The following is a 22,518-nucleotide window of genomic DNA, read 5'->3' on the forward strand; positions in this document are numbered from 1 at the left end:
AAAATACTTAGGAGTTACTCTAATAAAATGTGTCCACAAACTCTACAAAGAAAATTAAAACATTGCTGAAGGAATTTATAGAACTCCTTAATAAATAGGGAGATTATCTTCTTCATAAATAGGAAGGCTCAATGTTATAAAGATATCAATTCTTCCCAAGTTTACCTGTAGATTCAAAACAATCCCAATCAAAATTTCGGGAGCTTTTTTGTTTATTCTTTTTTGTAGAAATTGGTAAGTTGATGCTAAAATTTATACAGAAATGTGAAGGACCTAGAAGAACTAAACTTTTTTTTTTTTTTTTTTTAAGAAGAGGAACCAAGTTGGAAATTCCCCCTACTAATTTTAAGACTTATTATAAAACTATGGTAATCAAAACAGTTTGGTATTTGGGAAATAAAAGATGTACACAAATGGAATAGAAGAGACAAACTAGAAAGAGACTCATACATACATGGCCAACTAATTTTTTACAAAGATATGAAGGCAATTCACTATTCATAGCAAAGTCTTTACAACAAATGATGCTCAGACAATCAGATGAATTTAAGGAAAAAAACTATTTCAATCCAACATCACACCAAACACAAAAGTTAACTCGAAGTTGTTCATAGACCTAAATGTAAAACCAACCACGAAATTTCTAGAAGAAAGCATAGAGAAAAAATCTTTTGAATTTGAGTAGGCTAAGATTTCTTATATAGGACATTAAAAGTATAAGCCAAAAAGAGAAAACTTTGATAAATTGGACTCGATCAAACTGAACTTTCTGCTCATTGGAATATACTGTTAAACAAACAAACAAAACCCCTAAAGGTTACAGACTGAAAAAAAAGATTCAGGACATACATGTCAAACAAAGAACTATTATACAAAATATATCAAGAAATATTATAATAATTAGAAGAAAAACTATGCAATAAAAAATAAGCAAAAGATTTAAAGAAATATTTCATAAAAGAAGATCTATTAATGAAAAAAAGATATACAAATGAAAAACAAGGGGAAAAGATGCTGAACAACATTAATCATCACTGACTTGTAGAGCAAAACCATAATGAGATACTGCTATATGAACCTTAGAACACCCAAATCAAAAAACAAAAACAAAACAAAACTGAAGACATTGAGTTTTGATGAAAATGTAGAGCAACTTCAACTCTCATACCCAAATGGTGGTAATGCGAAATAATACAACCACTTTACAAAACACGTACTTTGCACAAGATTCCCACAACCCTACCTCTAAGTATTTACCCAAGATAAATGAAAATGTATGTCCACACAAATGTCTGAGGTGAATATTTATAGTCACTTTATTCATGGTTGCCCCAAACTGGAATGATCTAAAAGATCCATCAAGTATTGAATGGATGAATCAATTATGATATATTCATACAATGGAATATATCTCAGCAATAACAAGACATGAATTACTGATGCACCCATCAACACAGAGGAATCTCAAATGGATTATGCTAAATGAAAAAAGCTGGATTCAAAATATACTATGTAGCTCCATTTATATGATATTCTGGACAGGATGAAACTAAAGGATAGAGCTGTGGTTTCTATGGATTTGGAGTAAGGGAAAAAAAAGATTGACTAGAAAAAAAACACATCAGAACCTTTTCAGTTTGATAAAAATATTACATATTTTGTTTACATTTATCAAAGCTATACAAATTAAAAGGGTAAATTTAAATTCATGTCATTTATTCTACATGTAAATTACACTTCGAGAATCTGACCTTAAAAACATATATATCCAGTAATTCCATTCTAGGTATACATCTAAGAGAAATGAGAACATACATCTGCACAAAGACTTGTTCAGAAATGTTCATGCCAGTTCTTGTGTGCAATAGCAAAAACCTGAAAACAATCCAAATGTCTATCAGTGAGTAACTGTATAAATGAAATGAAGTATATAAATACAAAGAAATGCTACTCAGCAAAAGAAAAAAAATAAGCTATTGTCATAGAGGGGGTGGGGATGGCGCAAAAGGCACAAGGAAACTTTTTAGGGTGACGGATATGTGTGCTCTCTTGATTATGGTGATTGTTTCATGGGTGTATAGGTATGTTAATATTCAACAAATTTTACATTTTAAACATGCATAGTTTGTTGTGTATAAATCAATATCTTAATGGAATAAAGGAAAGATTGTTTCAGGACGTGTAGGATGAGGCTGAGATCCTGCGTTTCTAACACGTTCCTAAGCATCTGTCTTCCTGGTCTCCAGACAACACTTCGAGAAGCAAGACTGTAAGAGATAAAGTAGCCAATCATTCATCTCTAGTCTCCAAGTGTTATCTTTAATAATCCTAGAGGTTACAAACCGTAATCTTATCACTTTGTCTCTGATCACACAAAATTTCCTTAAAGATGAACAATTTATGATTATGCCATCAGCTTAAGGATCTCTACAAAATAGCAATCATATTATGACTATTTCTTCCTTTGGGAGAGTAAAAACATTATTCTACTGCTCAATGTCCATTATATTTAAAGGACTAAAGGACAGATTCCTTCTAGGTTTAAGGCACAGAAACAAATTTAATAACCCTCATAATGAAATGAAAGTTCTGATGTTCATCATTTTGGGGGAACTTCAGAAGCAATGCGTGTGTAGAATATTTTCATTTTCTTTCATCAGGATTTGGCTTTGCATGTATGCATGTATGTGTGTGCACACAAGTGTTGGGGTGTAGCGGGGAAAAGGGAAAGTGTATAAAAATCTCTCCCTTTGTTTTCACACAATTTCTTGATTTTTAAATTTATTTTATTAAAATCAGATAGTTTTTTAAATCTGTATTTTCATTGTGAAATGACTCATATTGTTTTTGGAAGTAAGGAAATAAGTAATGAATAAATCATTAAAAAGGCATTAAGCTAGGTATCAGATGTTCCTCGCTTCATTTAAGTTAATTCCTCTTTCCTAGGCTGTCTAACTTTGAAGAGAGCCTTGGTTATCCTAATTTATCAAAAATCCAATGGCCACTGACATTAACACAGTAAACTCTGCTATCATTTTATTATTCCAATCCTTGAATAGTCCCTAGGGGACTGTATTTCATATATATGTACACATACATGTATATATATATATATAAATACACATATATTTTATATATGCATATATATGACATATTTTATAAATACATATATAATATAGTCTGTTTGATAAATTGATATGCCCATTTTGACATCATCTATAACAGGCAATTACTGATATAATCAGATATGATTATATTTATCTAACTAAATTGATTTTATCTCAAGGACCCATTATCCTTGATAGCAGAAAACTGTATGTAGGATTCCAGGTAAATTCAATCACTTCAGAGTTTTCTCGGTAATTTTAGTATACATAATGGCCATAATTCAGTGTTGCCTGGAAATCCATTAGACTTGTCCCTCTTCAAGGCAACAGGATATAGATCAAAACTGAAGTCCCCTTAACGTTAAGGTCCTCAAACTTTTGGGGAAGTTCTATTAGTGCTTATCTTAGAACTAAACCCAAAGGACTAAGGCATATCTTGGGGTCTCTTCCCAGAGAGATCTCATCTCTCTTCCTTTCCCAAAAATACTGCTCTTCTCCCCAGCTGGGAAGATCCTATCTGTTCTAATCCGGTGGGAATAATTATTTTTGATCAATCAGTGGCATTGTTATATCCTGAAAGACATTCTTCTATATCAACTTTTAAAGCCAGAACCTCAATTCTTGCTGCTGAGAGGTCCCAGGATATGGCAACTGAAAAGTCTTTCCTTTCATTTGGGGAATATAAATAATAGTGAAAGGGAATATAAGGGAAGGGAGAAGAAATGTGTGGGAAATTGCTAACTCTGGGAAACGAACTAGGGGTGGTAGAAGGGGAGGAGGGTGGGGGGTGGGAGTGAATTGGTGACGGGCACTGGGGGTTATTCTGTATGTTAGTAAATTGAACACCAATAAAAAATAAATAAAAAAAAATAAAAGTTACATCTTATATAGTGGAATATTACCCAACCATTAGAAAGGACGAATAACCACCATTTGCTTCAACGTGGATGGAACTGGAAGGTATTATGCTGAGTGAAGTAAGTCAATTGGAGAAGGACAATCATTATATGGTTTCACTTATACAGGAAATATAAAAAATAATGAAAGAGATTATAGGCAAAAGGAGGCAAAATGAGTGGGAAAAATTAGAGAGGGTGACAAGACACAAGAGACTCCTAACTCTGGGAAACAAACAAGGGATAGTGGAAGGGGAGGTGTGTGGGGGGATGGGGTGCCCCGCAGTGCTTGTCACCCAGTCACCCCATCCTCCCCACTCACCTCCCCAATTAATGAATAAATATTAAGAAATTCCTCTTTGGGTACTTGATGGGATGAGCACTGGGTGTTATACTATATGTTGGCAAATCGAACTTCAATAAAAAATATATATCTAAAAAATATTTTTAAAAATAAAAGTTATATCTTCCAGAGACTTCAAGAGTTTATTTGGAAATCACAGGCTGAGCACTGCCTGTCTTTTTTTCTTAGGATTTCTTAGGATACAGCTCTCATCTCTACCATTAAAAAATGTACTATGGAACAAAAAAAGACAACTAGGAGGATTGTGAAGAGTAGTCAAAACTTGGAGAAGTGACCTGTATGGAGATCAACACCCCTGTCTCTGTTGCTCTTCTCCCCCTCCCTCTCTCTTTCCTACTGCACCCCTCTCCCCTCATCCCCTAAACTTCGCCCTGAGGACAGGCCTTAGTCATGGTGCAAATGCAGGCCTGGCAACTGGATCAGCAGCAGAAACCACACTGACTTTCTAGAGAAATTGAGGAAAGGAGTGCCAGCAGGGTAATGAGCAAGGGAGAAATACAGAAAAGAGGACCAGAAAAAAATAAACTCCTCTTCGTGGGCATGAAACCACAGAGGTCTCCACATCGATCCTAAACTGTGTGCATAGTACAAACCCAAAGCAGTGTAGTAAAGGCTAAGAAAACTGAAATTATATTTGAATTAGTCATAAAAGTCTCTGCCTAAAACCTGAAGCAGACATCATCAACAGAAAGGATTTTTATAACTGAATAACAGGAAAACGAACATCTCAATAAAAATGGCAAAGTATTTAAACAGGCCCTTCACAAAAGATATACAAATGCTTAATGAACACATGAAAAAATGCTAAATATCATTATCATGGAAATACAAAATAAACAACAACATACCACTACATAACTATAATGTATAGAGTTAAAACGACAGAAAATACTAAGTGCTGGTGATGGTGAAACAGCAGGAACTCTCATACACTGCTGATAAAATCACTCTGCAAAACCAGTTTCAGTTTATTTTTCTATACAGTTGAACATACATCTACCATGTGGCCTTACTATGCTACTTCAAGGTATTTAACAAAGAAAACTGAGAACACATGACCATACAAAGACTATGCATGAATGTTCATACCAGCATTATTTTTTCTAGACCTAAAACTAGAAAAAAAAACCCCAATATCCATCAAGAGATGAAGAAGAGATAAACTATGGTATGTCCAGACAGTAGAATACACTCAGCCATAAAAAGGAGTAATCTATGGATTCATACAACAATTTGAATGAATCTCAAATTAATACACTGAGCCAGAGAAATCAGATCAAAAAATATATATATTTGATTGTGCCATTTACAAAATATTCTAGAAAGTACAAATTAATCTATAGTGATATAAAGCAGGTCTTGTGTTTGCCCTGAGTTGAGTATGGGGGACGGGTGATGAAACTATTTATTATCTAGATTGCTATGAGTATTTCATGGTTGAACACATATGAAATTGCACACATTAAATATGCACAATTTGTTGTCACTTATACCTCAATAAAATTGTAAAAAAAAAACAGCAAATGCACACATTTATGTATACACATACAAATATACTATTCAGAATACATAAAACATTTGACATTTCTTTCTTTTTTTAAGATTTTATTTATTTATGAGAAACACACACACACAGAGAGGCAGAGACATAGGCAGAGGGAGAAGCAGGCTCTCCACAAGGAGCCAGATGTGGGACTCGATCCCGGATTCCGAGATCAGGACCTGAGCCAAAGACAGATGCTCAACCACTGAGCCATCCAGCGTCCCCTTGGCATTTCACACTGATTATTATGCACTATGGTTAAGGGTGGGGCCTCTAGAATTATTTGCCCTGAATGAGAAATCCAACTACTTATTAGCTATGTGGCAGGGAGCAAGGTAATTATCCTGTCTGAGCCTCAGGTTAACTGTTTATGGAATAGGAATAAAAATGTTACCCACAAAAAGTAAACTACAAGTTTTAATTGGATTTAATCTAAAAACCACTTTCCTTTTTTTTTTTTTTTTTTAAAGATCCTATTTATCTATAAGAGACACAGAGAGAGAGACACACACAGGCAGAGGGAGAAGCAGGCTCCATGCAGGGAGCCCGACGTGGGACTCGATCCAGGGACCCCTGGATCACACCCTGGGCCGAAGGCAGCACTAAACCGCCGAGCCACCAGAGCTGCCCAAAACCACTTTCCTTAATATGACTTACAAAGACCTGCATGGCCTTTCCTCTTCCTGTATTTTCAGCTTCATTTATCACCATTCCACATTTTAGTCCAGACACATGCCATATTCTTTTGTCCTTCTGTGCCTTATCTAAAACACTTGGGACCAGTTACTGTGCAGAAGTCACAGAGTAGATTTTTGTAAGTAACACAGAGCATATATTACATATTATCTAATACCCTACTGGGGTTTGGAGAAGCAATCTCTAATCAAACACACTGATGTTTAGGTTTAAAATCATAAACCATATTTAAATATTTACCCATCAGACAAATAGACCATAAAAAGCTTCTCATGTGTGCCAATAGGCTTTAGCCGTTACATATGTCAGGATCAGTTCAAGTTCTCCTGACAAGTTTCTCAAATATATCTTCATGGTTTTGACGATTTCACAATACCTAATACAAGATTGTCCACCTATCTTTCTTTCATGTCGAGTTCCTTGCCCCATAGGCCTTCTCTCACTTCATATTCTCTATCTAGTCTGGCTCAGCCATGACCAAATTTTTGGTACAACCTATGTACATAGGATCCTAAATTTTTACTTCTAGCCTGAAATTCACTCAGTAAATAAGTGTTTACTTGGCATTTCTACACAGAAGTCTCATAGATAGTCCAACTTTTCATATTCAAAACTAAACTCTTGATTTCCTCTGCCCATCCTGCTCCTCTTCCCATCTTCCTCATCTTAACCCTTGAAACCTCCATTTGTCCAGGTGCTCAAACCAAAATGTCATAGCATCCTTGATTTCCTTAGTGGTCCGATCTGAAAATGTGTGTGATATCCTTGATTTTTCAAGTCTTCTTCCAAGCCATTATTCACATAATGGTCAGAGTGACCTTTCTAAAACAATTTGAATTCTATCATTTCTTGGCTTAAAACCCTTCAATAAGTGTTCTAGTGCCTGCTGTCCTCTCAGCTCCCAATTTGCCTTCTAGTCATGATTGTCAAGGCCACTGGCTTTCTTTCTTTTTTTCCCTTCCCCACTTGACTAACTCCTCTTCTTCCTTCTTTTGTCACCCTAATGCTCACTTCCTTAGGAAACTTTTCCTGACATCCCAATACAAATCAGGACTATGATATAGATAGACCCCCCAATGCTTTCTCCTAGAATGCACATATATGTAATAGCAAATAGTTCAAACAGTAAGATACCAAAAATAGTTTTAGTGGTATTTTTTAGAGAACCATTTTAGTGATAAAAATCACACTTTTATTCTATTTTCAGAAAATTCAGAAGAGAACACTTCAATTCCTTAGCAACTTCAGATTTCCCTCTAAAAATGTTGAGATATGCAACTGGGAAGAGATTAAAGTTTTAGTAGAAGAAACTAATGGATAAAACATTAATAGATGACATGTGAAAAAGAAAAGGAAGGGGGAACGCCTGGGAAATCTAAGCAGGTTACTCTACTGCTTGTTGACTCTTCCCTGAGAATAAAGACCATTGTATAGTCTCAGAAAGCTGTTTAAATCCATGCTTGACACTATTTTTGTGCCCCTCTCCCAAACGTCTAACCCAGGGGCACTTGGGTGGCTCAGTCAGTTAAGCGTGTCTGCCTTGGGTTCAGATCATGATCTCAGGATCCTGGGGTTGAGTTCTTCATCAGGCTCCCTGCTTAGCAGGGGGTCTATTTGAAGATTCTCTCTCCCTCTCCCTCTGCCCTGCCCTCCTGCCTGCTCATGACTGCTCGCTCTCTCTCTAAAATAAATAAATAAAATCTTAAAAAAAGATTTAACCCATTTGTACCTTACTTTCTTCATGTTTAAATGGATGGTTGCCATCCATCTGATCTATTTCCCAAAGTTATTCTGAGAACCAAAAAGGATAACAAATAAAAAAGTAATCCTAATTGTAAATTGTAGCAAATTGTGAATTAATCCAGTGACTCAGAGTGAGGACATCATAATTATAAGAGCTAACATTAACTATTCCAAATATCTATCTCTGGGGCAAGAACATTGCTAAATTTATGCTTATTCTCAGTACATTTTGTATATAAGGTGTCAGTAAAGTCTGAAATGCCTCTCCCACTTCTGCTCTGTATCTGAGAGCCTGTCCCCACTTCCTGGCCTTTCTCCTAGGATGGTCAGTATATGCACATCATAAATGATTCCAGAAGGACATCTGGGTGGCACAGTCAGTTGAGCATCTGCCTTCGGCCCAGGTCATGATCCCAGGGTCCTGGGATCGAGTCCCACATCCCTACATCAGGTTCTCTGCTCAGTGGGGAGTCTGCTTCTCCCTCTGCCCTTCCCCTGCCTGTGATCTCTCTCTCTCTCTCTCTCTCTCTCAAATAAATAAATAAAAATCTTTTAAAAAGTAAATACATGATTCCAGAAGAAAGAGCAAAGCTTACCATTTCTTATGTAGTGCCGAAACATGTTAAGCATGCTTTTGTGGTTGTTTTTCATAGAATTGTGATAGGATGCTATATAGTTTTCTATTGCTGCTATAACAAATTAACTTAAAACAACATCCAGTTATTAAATGACAAATTCTATAGGATGGAAGTTCAACATGGGTCCCACTGAGCTAAAATTGCGATGTCAGCAGATCTGCGTTTCCTACTAGGGGCTTGAGAAGATTCTGCTTCTACGTGTATTGGGTCTATTGGGAGAATTCGGCTCCTTGTATTGTGCTTATAAAATTTTGGTTCCTGGCTCAATGCGGGCTGTTGGCTGGAGGTTGTTTTCAGCTTCTGAAGAGCAATCACATTCCCTGGCTTGTGACCCTCTTCTATCACCTACAAAGTAAGTCCTCATATTTAAAATCTCTCTGACTTTTCTTTCTGCCCCAGCTCTTCTGTCTCTGGTGAGAGAAAGTTCTTTGCTTATAAGAGCTCATGTAAGTGAAGTGAACTCTCATGGATTTTCTACATAATCTCCCTATCTTAAAGTCTGTAACCTTAATTATATCTATTCATTAAACCATACATATATGGGACTCCTCTATATGAATTCCTTTTGTCATGTAAATTAACATATTTACAGGTTCCAGGGATTACAGCGTGGAAGTATTTGGAGAGCAATTATTTTGTCTGCCACACAGTTTCTGTATTATATGCTTATGAATTTTTCCTACCAAATGGGACATTATTGGAAGCAAGAGTACATATATATTTGAATAGATATGTTGATATTGCATGGATGATGCTGACAGCAAATACTCAGCTCTTTGATTTATTAAGTCCATGCCAATGGCCTGTATGTGTGCATGGAGACAGAAAAGAGAAAGCATTAAAGACTTGGCCAGTTCTCCTGGAAAATGGAATGAGTCTATTTTTTATTATTTTGTGATTAGTTGTAAGTTCCTAAAGTTTGTATTCAAATAAGCAAGGCAAAAGGATATTTAGTTTTAAACTTTCTTATATAATAGAAAAGAAACAGAGGACTTCTCAGCTCTTTTGATTCAAGAATAACTTTTAGGAATTACTTTGTGTGTACAAGTCACAGTTTGTGAAAGAAGCTAAAGGAAACATAGGAAATAAAGAGATAGGCACTTTGATGACATAAAAGGAACAGAGCTCAAGGAATGCACCTTTGAAGAGAAGTTCCTCAGGCCTGATATCTAGAACTTGTAATATTTATTAGCAACAATAAAATTGCTCGCTTGGAGCCCAAGTTAATATGGTTAATCCATCTGATCTAGACTATAAACTCCAAGATTGTGTGCACATTCACAGCAGGGCTCATGTAATGGGGAAACAGCAAAGAAAAATAAAAGTATATATCCTGTAAATGATAAAATAGGACAATTGAATGTGCCTAATCTGTATTATGAGATAGAAAACTCAAGAGAAAAGATACTTTGCAGAATTCAAAGAAGGGAGAATATTTCTACAGAAGTATTAGGAAATAAATTTTGCATGGTTGGTAGTTTTGAAAAATGTATATTATGGAGCACCTTGTTACTTACTTTGACTTTGGAGTTCAGAGTTTAGACCCAACAAAATAGTCTGTCCATGTGTATTTAGACTTTTAATGTCTTTAAGAGAAATTCTCTGGTTTTTATTTATTCTTAAAATAAGATATTTCATCTATAAGAATAGCATTTATATTCTATTGAACTGTTCATGTATCCAATTTTTATCATGTCGTTTTAAAAAGTGATGAATTTTTTATGCATGATTCCATTTAAAAAAACCCATATCTATAGGAATAGAGAGGAGAAAATGAAAACATGGATTTAAAGAATGACCTTGCCTGAAAGTCTTCTACACCATTCTTGGTACTATATATTTGTTGAGAAAATAACCCTTTTTATCAGACCTTTCAAATTTATTAGCCTAGAATAGTACATACTTATTATCATTTTTTTAATTTTTGGCTACAATACTGACCTTTAAAAATAATGAACCTTATATATCTTTACTCTTTCATTTTTACTGCATCTTTAAACCTATCCTTTTATCTTTCATCGCAATTTTCAAAACCCAGATCCCTTTATTTAGTGATCTCACAATTTTCTTCTATTGGTAATTAATGAATTGCTCTGATATCTTTTTCAAATCTTACTTTCTGCTATCCTTTAAGTTTCTTTTATTTCCTAGCTTTTTGAATTGAATGCTTAATTTATTTTCAAGTTTTCTTGCGTGAAAACATTTAAAGCTATTGATTCTTCTCTAACTACAGAATTTGTCACATTCTCTATGGTTTAAATTGCAGTGTAATTAATTCCTGTGATTTCCTATAGAGTCAAACATTAAAGTTTGGGTTACTCCTTTATCCCAAGAGTTATTTAAAAAGATTTTCAAAATTTCCAAGTGGTTTTGTTTTATATTTGCTGAGTTTTTATTTGAAACTCCGTTGCTAGTTGCATCTTCTCTATGGGTTCTGTATGATTTGTGTTAATAGTATTCCTTTATGTTTTGTCGTGTTGCTGCTATGGGAAAGAGAATCTATCCTTCTGCATTTTCTGAATAGTTACCATCAGCATGTAGACAAGCTCTTGGTTTTTATATATTAACTTTGTGATCAACCAACATACTAGTCTAGTAGTTTTCAGTTGATTAATATTTTGGATTATCTAGTATATATTCCCATTATCTGCACATGATACTTATTTTCTGTTCTCTTTTCTAATGTTTACTTGTCATTTTATCCTCTTGACTATTTGCTATTTGCATTGACTAATACTTTTAGAACTTTCAGGAAAACTACATAGCATTGTTGCCTCATTTCTGATTTCAATGAGAATGTTCTGAATATCTCAGAGATGAATGTGTTAAGGAAGCATCTATCTATTCCTATGTCACCAACAATGAAACATACCTGAATTGACCTATTAATATGGTGAATTACATAAATATATTAATACTTTCCCCGTGTTAAATAATCCCCACATTCTGAGTAAATCTTGTTTAGCTGTGGTAAATTAATCTTTTAATGCACCACTGGATTCTCTTACTAACATTTTATTTGGGATTTATATATTAAAATCTTCGGGGATTTTCTTTCTTGTCTTCTATTTTTGAGTCTCAGCCTCTTGCCAATTTCCTAAAATGAAATCAGCAGCTCTCATTCTCTTTCTATGTTTTGGAACAGTTTAAGTAGTATCAAAACTATCAGGCCTTGGGGATCCCTGAGTGCCTCAGCGGTTTAGGACCTGCCTTCGGCCTGGGGTGTGATCCTAGATTCCCGGAATCAAGTCCCACGTCGGGGTCCCTGCATGGAGCCTGCTTCTCCCTCTGCCTGTGTTTCTGCCCCCCTCTCTCTCTCGCTCTCTCTTTCTATGTGTCTCTCATGAATAAATAAATAAAATCTTAAAAAAAAACTATTAGGTCTTTACATATTTGAAATAATTCACTATGAAATTAACTTGACCAGGGAATAAATTTAAGGGAAAGGAGATAGTTATTGAGATAGATTCTGTCTCCGATTTTATGAAACCCTTACCAATATTTGGGCCTAGCTAAGAAGAAAATAGAAAATTTTATCATCTTAGTGATTTATTATTTTACAAAATTATTATTTGTCAAATTTAATATTTATTTGCCAGATCCGAGGACTTCTTTTCCACTGAACGTAGGAGGTAACAATCAGAATCAAATATATGGAGAAATGAGGCCGGAGCTGCGGGCCCTTTTTCTGCCCATGGAGTCTCAGATTCATTCTTAAGGAACTGAGAACTTAATCTTCCAAAATGTCAAAAAGACCATCTTATGCCCCACCTTCCACCCCAGCTCCTGCAACACAAATGCCCAGCTCACCAGGGTTTGTGGGATACAATCCATACAGTCATCTCGCCTACAACAACTACAGGCTGGGAGGGAACCCGGGCACCAACAGCCGGGTCACGGCATCCTTTGGGGGATTCCAAAACCCCCAAAGCCACCAGATAAGCCGCTGATGCCCTACATGAGGTACAGCAGAAAGGTCTGGGACCAAGTACAAGCTTCCAACCCTGACCTAAAGTTGTGGGAGATTGGCAAGATTATTGGTGGCATGTGGCGAGATCTCACTGATGAAGAAAAACAAGAATATTTAAACGAATATGAAGCAGAAAAGATAGAGTACAATGAATCTATGAAGGCCTAGCATAACCCCCCCTCATACCTTGCTTACATAAATGCAAAAAGTTGTGCAGTTCGACAGAGACAGTCTCGCATGGAGAAAGGAGAACCTTACCTGAGCATTCAGCCTGCTGAAGATCCAGATGATTATGATGATGGCTTTTCAATGAAGCCTACAGCCACCACCCGTTTCCAGAGAAACCACCGCCTCATCAGTGAAATCCTTTGAGTGTGGTGCCAGACGTTCGGTCAGTTGTCACAACAGCTAGAATGCAGGTCCTCAAATGACAGGCCCAGTCCTTAATGGTTCATCAGCGAAAACTAGAAGCTGAACTTCTTCAGATAGAGGAGCGACACCAGGAAAAGATGAGGAAGTTTCTAGAAAGCACAGATTCATTTAACAATGAACTTAAAAGGTTGTGCGGTTTGAAAGTAGAAGTGGATATGGAAAAGATTGCCGCTGAAATTGCACAGGCAGAACAGGCTCGCAAAAGGCAAGAGGAGAGGGAGAGAGAAGCAGCAGAGCAAGCTGAATGTAGTCGGAGCAGCACGGTTCCCGAGGAAGAGCCAGCTGCTAGGGAGAAGGAGAAGGCCGAGGAAAGCATCCCTATGGAGACAGAGGAGACACACCTTGAAGAAGCAACAGAAAGCCAACAGAATGGTGAAGAAGGCACGTCTACTCCTGAGGACAAGGAGAGTGGGCAGGACGGCGTGGACAGTATGACCGAGGAAGGGACCAGTGATAGTAACACTGGCTCAGAGAGCAACAGTGCAACCGTGGAGGAGCCACCCACAGACCCCACACCAGAAGACGAGAAGAAAGAATAAATGTTGCCTTGTATTATGTGTTCTAAATACTTTTTTAAATGAAAAAAATATATATATTTTTTGAGTTTTAATGGTGAAAAAAAAGAATCAAATATATATAATTAAAAATGTATTCATTTAACAAATATTTTTTGCAGTTCTTACTAGACATTATGCTATATGGCAGAGACAAAGTGATTAGATATGACCATTGTCCTCATGAAGGTTAGAGTCTAGTAGAGGAGACAGCCATTTAACAAATATCTACACAGATATTACCAGTTGGTAGAAATGTGAATGGAACATTCTTATCTTATATAAGATAAGAACATTCTTATCTTAAGGAGAATCCTGGATTTGCAAGGTAAGTTTAGGATTGGTTAGTCAGGCTTTTCTTAGGTGAGTAAGTGACATTGAAGTTGAGATTTACAATTGAGAGTTTGGGAAACAAACGTGTAGGAAAGAGTACTCCAATCAGATGTTATAGCATGGGAAAGGCCCCACGCTGAGAAACAACTTGGTATTCTCAAGGAACTGAAAGGAGTCAGAAAGACTCATCACAATGAACAAGTACAAAATCAAGAGTGGTGTTAGATGAGGCTAGAGTCCTAGGCAACGGGAAAGCCTCACAGCTTTCCTCTCCCTTCCTGTGACCTAGGGTTCCTGATATTTGCCCCTTGGCAGACAGTCAAGAGGTCAAATAAGTCCACTCTAGGGAAGTGATATTTAAGCTGAGCACTCAAAATGAACAGAATGTGTAATTCTTTGTTGCTTTGGAAGCTTCTGGTTAATTGGAATAATGCTTCTATTCTCTAACCTAAATGACTGTTCGTGTTAGGAACCCATAAGGACAGCATCAGGTACTGTCCAGGTCAATAGAATGCTAAGAGGTGGAGTTCAATACTCATTCCCAGTGCTTGTACCAGTACACTGATGTGTTGGATTTGGATCCCCCAAACTATGCAACATTCTGCTCTCTCCTCTAGGCCCTGCTGCTCTGAAGCTGAGGCTGTCTTAGGCTTCTGCTTAGTGTCACGGAGACTTAGGGGCTGCATTGTTCTTCTCTCAATCTTTTATGTACTGTACTCTGAAAAGAATACTCAATGTTTCTTTCTTGTGGATCATACCTTTATGTACTTTATATCCCTGATATTTCTTCTCACTTTTATATTCCCTTTTTTAGTTTAACAGGGATTGGAAGAGAATAGTTAAGCATATTTATTCAGTTTGTTATTTTGAACTGAAAGTCTGAAGTGCATCAAATTTGAAAAGATATATCATAAAAGAAAAAAAAATCTGTTCTTGGTTCTCAGTTAAATAAGAGAAAGCATATATTCTCAGAAGCAAGAGATAGAAATTGAGATGAGACAATAGATTAAGATGCATAGGACACTGGATGAGACAAGCGATAAACGTGGGTTAATTATAAATGCCATAAAAGAATTTAAAACTGCCTAAGTTTTGGCATGAACCAATATTATCACTGTAAAAAATTGAATCAGTCATGTGGAAATAAGCCTAAGAAGCAAAAATGCAGAGGAATCGTACAGAAAAAAGAATATGACAAGAGGGAAGATTACAAAAGTGGGTGGAAGATAGAGAAGGAAGCATCAACATATGAATAATTTGTTTTCCTGCAGAAAAGCCCACCATATAAGTTATGGAATGAATTTGGATTATTCTTATAACAATAAAAGTAAAAATAAAGTATTTTTTTAAAAGAAAGTATTTTTTTAATGTTTTATTTATTTATTTAATTTTTATTTATTTGTGATAGTCACACACACAGAGAGAGAGAGAGAGAGGCAGAGACACAGGAAGAGGGAGAAGCAGGCTCCATGCACCGGGAGCCTGACTTGGGATTCGATCCCGGGTCTCCAGGACCGCGCCCTGGGCCAAAGGCAGGCACCAAACCGTTGCACCACCCAGGGATCCCTAAAAGAAAGTATTTTAAGCAATGCAATAAACATGGGAGAAAAGAAAGAAAGAGGGAAGGAGGGAGCAAAAGAAGACAAAAGGAAGATATAGAAACTAGATCTTCAGTGAGACTCTTAGTATTAATATTCTATTAAAGCAAAACTTACATTATCAGGTTTTCAAATTATGCCCAGATTATCAGTTTTCTCTAGTTGCCATATTTATAAGTTTACTGAATATTGTTTGTTTCATTGGAAAATTATTAAAAGTATAATATATAGAATAAAAATGATCATAGTTCTAATTTCTGTCCACTCTTTCTTTGTATATATATCTGCAAGTAGGTTGAGATTAACCTGCAAATATAATTTTGTATTCTGATTTTCAGCTTTCTTCATTTTGCTGTCATAAAAACTGTTTACAATGGCTCGTGATTTTTCCATTGTGTGTATTTACCAAAACTTAATTAAGTTATTCCCCTAATGCTTTGATTTAAGAGGAAAAATGATAACATTAGCTTCCCTTAAATTAAACACCTACCTTAAGGCAGCAGTTGTTTTCTGCATCAGTAGAGGAGCTTCTGTTGAAAGTACAATGGGAACATGTATACATAAGACTAATGATTAGAGGGAAATAAAATTCCATCAGCACGAATCAATGCCCATAGAGTTAATATGATATAGTTTCCTTCAGTGATAAATGGGTAATATATGTCAGGCAAAGACAATGGTCATATAACCTTGTTTCATCAATTTGAGTAATTTACATTATTATTCATTCAAATTGTGATTTACATCTAAAATCGTATCATGGGCTATAACATGAAGAGGTCCTTTGGTAGACGAGAGCATCTAACTACAGAGCTGCAAGGGAAGTGTTTCATGTAAATTAAATAAGCTAAAACATGGGGCGCCTGGATGGCTCAGTCAGTTGAGCTCTGGACTCCTGGTTTCCGCTCAGGTTAGGATCTCAGGGTCTTGAGATCAGTCCTGCCTCTGTCCTGGTGCTCAGAGGGAGTTTGCTAGAGATTCTCCAGGGTCCCTCTCCCTCTGCCCTCCTCCCCCTTGCTCCTATGCACTCTCTCTCTCTTAAATACATACATACATATTGAAATATTGAAATAAGTGAAAATGGAAACTTATCTAATTTTCATTGAAATAATCCCAAACCCAAAGTCAACATCTGTTTGATACCTAATAAATTAATGGAAACTCAGGAGTACATGTGATAATTGTTAACTACAGATTTCCTTTGAAATCCAATTGTAACATTTTAATGGTTATGTTCCAAATAATTTAAACCTGACAATTTAAAATGTATCATTTTCTTCTCAAAATGGTATTGCAGTTGAATAAGAGATCTAATATTGCATCTTATCATAGGCACGATATTTACCAAATAGAACTGAGTCATCCATACTTGTGGTTAGAGTCCCAGTATCACTACTTTACTATTCTATGATGTATGGAGAGTCATGTGAATTTTCTGAGAAGATAGCATGATATACATAAACTGTGAAGGCATGAACACCTATATTCTATTTCAACCTTATCAACTAACAACATAGGAGATACCAGGAAAAGTCCTTAACCTCCAACAGTCACATTTTCCTCATCAGCAAAATAGAGATAATAATTGTTAGCCTAAGGGACTGGTACATAGTAGATATGTACTACTAATGGTCTCAGTTTCCTAATCGGTAATTAGTCACACTGGAAGGATGAATAACAGTATTTATAATAGCTTTAAAAATGCTAATATAGTTTAATATCATTGCCATAGAAAAGCACACATATGCACACACATCCGCATTTAGAAAGGCATGCACAAAAATCACCCTGTATGGACCAGCATAGTTTCGAGCTGAATAAACAGCTCTGAATATGCAACTGAAAGTAAGAAAGACAACTGAAATGCATTCACTGAGCCATTATCAGTTATCCTTGCCTGTTACATCCATTGCCTAGATATCTTCATGATGAATAGCCATGTTAAAGGAAATTATAGATTGAGAGCAGCAAAAAGACAGTTAGATATAGTCCTTCATTTATTTTCCATTCTGTTGCCTAGACATCTACTCCTTGGAATTTCTAATGTAATATGACTTACTATTGCCACATAGTCTTCCAAATGGGGGGAAGGGAAAATTAAAGAGTGGCAAGCAACAACTGAGGTTCTATTGAAAAGTGAAAATAAAGGATTTTTTTCTCCACTAAGTGGAAAACTTCTAAAACAAATACTGTTTAAGTCAAGATATGTCAACTCACACTCAATTTTGATTTAAAAATTCCAATTATTTAACACTTCATTAGAATTTACTTATTTTGGTTCATAGTAGCTTAGTCCAGACTTTTGACAACTGCACTCAGACTGCATGCAGTCTAGGCATGTTGTACTCAATTTATAGTATATCCTCATTTTTTACGACAAAGCCACAGAAACATGTCATGCTAATTAACTTCAAAATGCCTATAAATTTTACTTATGGTATAGGTAGTACATTTATCCTCACAATGTATTTGTAAAACACATTCTCCAAATGTTCAATTCTTTGATCATCCTACTGTCCATTTAATTTCAATAATGTTAACTGTGGCCACATTGCTATTTGCGCATATTGTTCTCTCTGCTCAGAAAATTTTTTACTCATGTCTTAATCTGGCTATTTATTACATGTCCTTCAAATCTCAAGTGACATGTCCCTCTCTTAGGAAAGATGTCTATGACCTCCCTGTAAATAACAATTCTTCATCATGTATTCTTCGGTCTCATAAAACTCATTGCAATGTCATAGAAATTTGTTTTATCATTTGTTTAAAGTCTGTTTCCAACACTAAGTAGTAAGTTCTATGAAAGTAGGAACCCTGCCTGATTTAGCTGAACTGTTGTATCCCCAGAGACTGACACAAGTATGTCATAGAGTTGGTAGACATATGACAAATATTCAATAAATGAATGAACACATGAATGAATAAAATAGATATTAATCTCTGTGGAATTCAGTTTCCCTGCCAGTAAAGTAGAAATAGTGATACCCACCTCATAAAGGTTTTCTTATGATTGATCTGGCTCTAATAAATGTGAAAACATAGCAGAGCACCATGTGTAGCATATGTTAAATAAATGGCAGCACTCATCAACCTCTTCACTTGTGAAGTTCACAGCTGAATAGGTAAGGCAGGAAGTAAACAAGCTATTGCAGGTATGAGAGAGTCAGAGGGGAAGTACAGAATAAGATGCTATGGTAGTTTACAAGAGACATAATTAATCTAAGCAGCGGTGGATCTCCCTAAGAAAGGAATGAATCGTAAATGAATAAATTAATAAAAGAATAAATGAAGACAATGAATACTGGGTACCATGCTAGGTTAGAGAAATAAAGAAATAGTCATGGTCCCTATACTGAAGAGATTATAGTTTACTGATTTTTTATATTGACATTTCCTACACAAGTTATCTTCAAAATATAGTAACTAGTAGAAATATCTTCTAAATGAAATCTCACAAAGCCTACTCTTAATTTAAGTTGAGAAATACAGTGTTAAATTAGGTAGCTTATTTTGACAACGCATTGTCACACAATTCATTTATCTGATCTTCCACTCTTTTTGCTGTTGGGTAGTCACAGACTTTAACAAACTCAGCACGTTGATAGCTACATAATTCTTGGGAATGATAAAAAAAAACCTCCAGAACATCATTTTAAGGTAAAAATTTAGAGAAAATTGCCTAGTCTTGGATAGAAATTTGCCTCTATATATTATGGACTGTTTATATCCTTTATCATGCTGACTAAAAACATTTGAAGTTTCAGAAGAGCAAACCAGTAACCTTTCTTAGACTGTTGAGTATATTAGGCACAAATCCTTGCACTTAGTGCTTGATATATAATATATAGTTTTGTTTATTTTAATTAACTAGATCAATATGCATTTGTTAGATTAGAAAAAATGAACTCCTTTATTAACTCTCAATTTCCATGGAGCATTTTATTATCGTTAAAAAGGAGACAGCAAACCCCAAGTGGAGTCACTTATACTGAACCCTATGCCAGCAAACCCAGACTTGATACCTAATCAAATTATAATTTCAATCCCTCAGGAATGTAACCTTTAACCAGTCACCCTGGACTTACCTGGTTAGCATGAGTGAGGTAATCCATCTAACAGGCTTTTCTGTTCCCCTTGGGAAGGCGACCTTGCCCCAAACAAAGCATTTTTTGCTAATATTTTCCTTGTTCTACCCCCTTTATGCCTTTAAAAACTTTTGTACAGCTTGTTGGCGCTCCTTTCTATTGCTAGATGGGATGCTGCCCAATTCATCAATTATTGAATAAGGCTATTTGATATTCAAATTTACTCCATTGAATTTTTAACACTGTAGAAAGTTGATATTCAGATGCTTTTGGGAAAGGAAAGAGGAATGTACATACCTACATGACTGAACTTGCTTCATTTGGATATTATTTAATACCAACATATCTTGTTCAGCAACACAAGAAATCCATCTGTCATGGTACCATTAGATGAAAGCTCATTTGAGGTAATTTCTGCAATTGTTGATTCTATCAAAGGTGTAAACTTTTACCCCTGACATTAAAATTGCTTCTTAGAGGAGTAGGGCAAGGGGATGCCCTTTTTATATTGACCTATATGATGAAGAAGAGTTATTTCTTAACCTATGGGAAAACATTGAAATGATTATTACGACTGTGGTTATTATTAATACTATATTTTTAAAACTGAGGTACCACTCAATGTGCATAATCACTAATTCACCACAGCTCCTTTAGAAATATAGCAAGAATATTCCCACTCCTTACCTCATCTCCTTTTCCAACCCAAGTAATATATCAAAATTAGAAACTTACTTATATTAACATAAAGCAAACTTCCATAATTCACATTAGATGCTTGAGCATTAAATTAGGTGATTCCAGAATTACATCACATTACATCACATGAGGGTACTTCCTCAAAGGGTACACTGAAAAATGATGAATGTTGAAATCCCACTCAACAAAATCTCTTAACTAAAGAGAAAAAAAGTGGTCTGAAAGTAGGTACATATCTTTAAACCTGTATATTATTATTAAACCATGAAGTAATATAATCATTTAGCACCATTTAGTCATCACCAATAGCATCATTTAGTCACCATTCCAATGTAAATACAAGCCTGGGGTCCTGGAAATATGAATGAAATGAAACATTGTTGAACTTAAAATGGAACACCAACTATAATCACATGCTAGTCAAATATATATTTTTAAAATTTTATTTGTAGGTTTTTTTTTAAATCTGAAAAATTCTCCAAGTCCAGATGAATTCATTGGTGAATTCTACCAAACATTTAAGAAATAATACCAATTTGATATAAATTCTTCCAGAAAATTGAAAAAAAAAAAAGTATACTTCCCAAGTCATTCTATGAAACTAGTGATACTGTGATACCAAAAATTTTTTACAACTTTATAGATTTTCCTCAACTTACAAGGGTTTGATTTATAATGGTTTGTACAATGGTGTGAAAGCATTATCTGTTCAATAAACACTGTACTTGAAATTTTAATTTGGATCTTTTCCTGAGCTAGTGATATGCAGTATGATATTCTTGTGATGCTGGGCAGTGAGCCACAGCTCCCAGTCAGCTCTGCAATCACAAGGATGAACAACTGATACACTTAAAACCATTTGTCCCTACACAACCATTCTGCTTTTTACTTTCAGTACAGTATTCAACAAATTACATGACATAGTTAATACTTTATTACCAAATAAGCTTTGTGTTAGGTGTGTCTGCCTGGCTCATTCAGTAGAACATGGGACTCTTGATCTCAGGATTGTGAGTTCGAGCCCCACGTTGGCCATATAGAGCTTACTCAAGAAAAATAAATAAAAATTAAAATAAAAAAATAGGCTTTGTATTAGATGACTTTCTCCAAGAGTAGGTTAATATAAGTGTTCTGAGCACATTTAAGGTAGGCTAAGCTAAGCTATGATGTTCAGTAGGTTCGGTATATTAAGTGCATTTTTGACTTATATTTTCAACTTACAATGGGTTTATCAGGATGTAACTCCTATTGCAAATAGAGGATGATCTGTATGCCAATATCCCTCATAAATATAGATGAAAAAATTCCTAATGAATTTTGAATAAATAAATTCAGCAATATATAAAAAGTATGTAACATTATGACTAATAGGCTTCATCCCAGGAGTGCAAATTTAATTAACACTAAAATATCTAGTATGTAATTCACCATATTAACAACAACAACAAAAAAAGACAAAACCATAACACCATCTCAATAGATGTATAACAAGCATTTGACAGAATTCAACATCACCTGAGAGCAAAAGTGAGCATACCACGAATGGAAGGGCACCTACTCAACTTGGTGCAGAAAATCTATAATAAATCTACCACTAACATATTTAATTTTGTGTAAAAGACTGAATGCTTTCTCCCAAAGGCCATTCACTAATAAAGATGTCTACTCCTATCACTTCTGCTCAAGATTTTTCTGGTAGTTCTATACAGCTTAGTAAGAAAATACAAAATTAAGGACATCTAGCTTGGAAAGGAAGCAAAACTATCTTTAATTATAGATGACATAATGGTATCTATGTAGACAATCCTATAGATGCTTCAAAAGGGCTATTAGAACCAGTTAGCGAATTTAACAACTTTT

The 22,518-nt window shown here is 35.4% G+C and overlaps 1 long non-coding RNA gene and 1 pseudogene across 1 annotated transcript in view; one reads left to right on the forward strand and one right to left on the reverse strand.

The window, feature by feature from the left end:
- The window catches only part of LOC112668459 (uncharacterized), a 136,121-nt gene that overhangs the window by 105,839 nt on the left and 7,764 nt on the right, over nucleotides 1-22,518 (reverse strand). The window lies entirely within an intron of this gene.
- On the forward strand, nucleotides 12,693-13,982 carry LOC112668458 (SWI/SNF-related matrix-associated actin-dependent regulator of chromatin subfamily E member 1-like; annotated as a pseudogene).

Source organism: Canis lupus, chromosome X (assembly GCF_003254725.2).
Source record: "Canis lupus dingo isolate Sandy chromosome X, ASM325472v2, whole genome shotgun sequence".
Classification (NCBI taxonomy): Eukaryota; Metazoa; Chordata; class Mammalia; order Carnivora; family Canidae; genus Canis; species Canis lupus.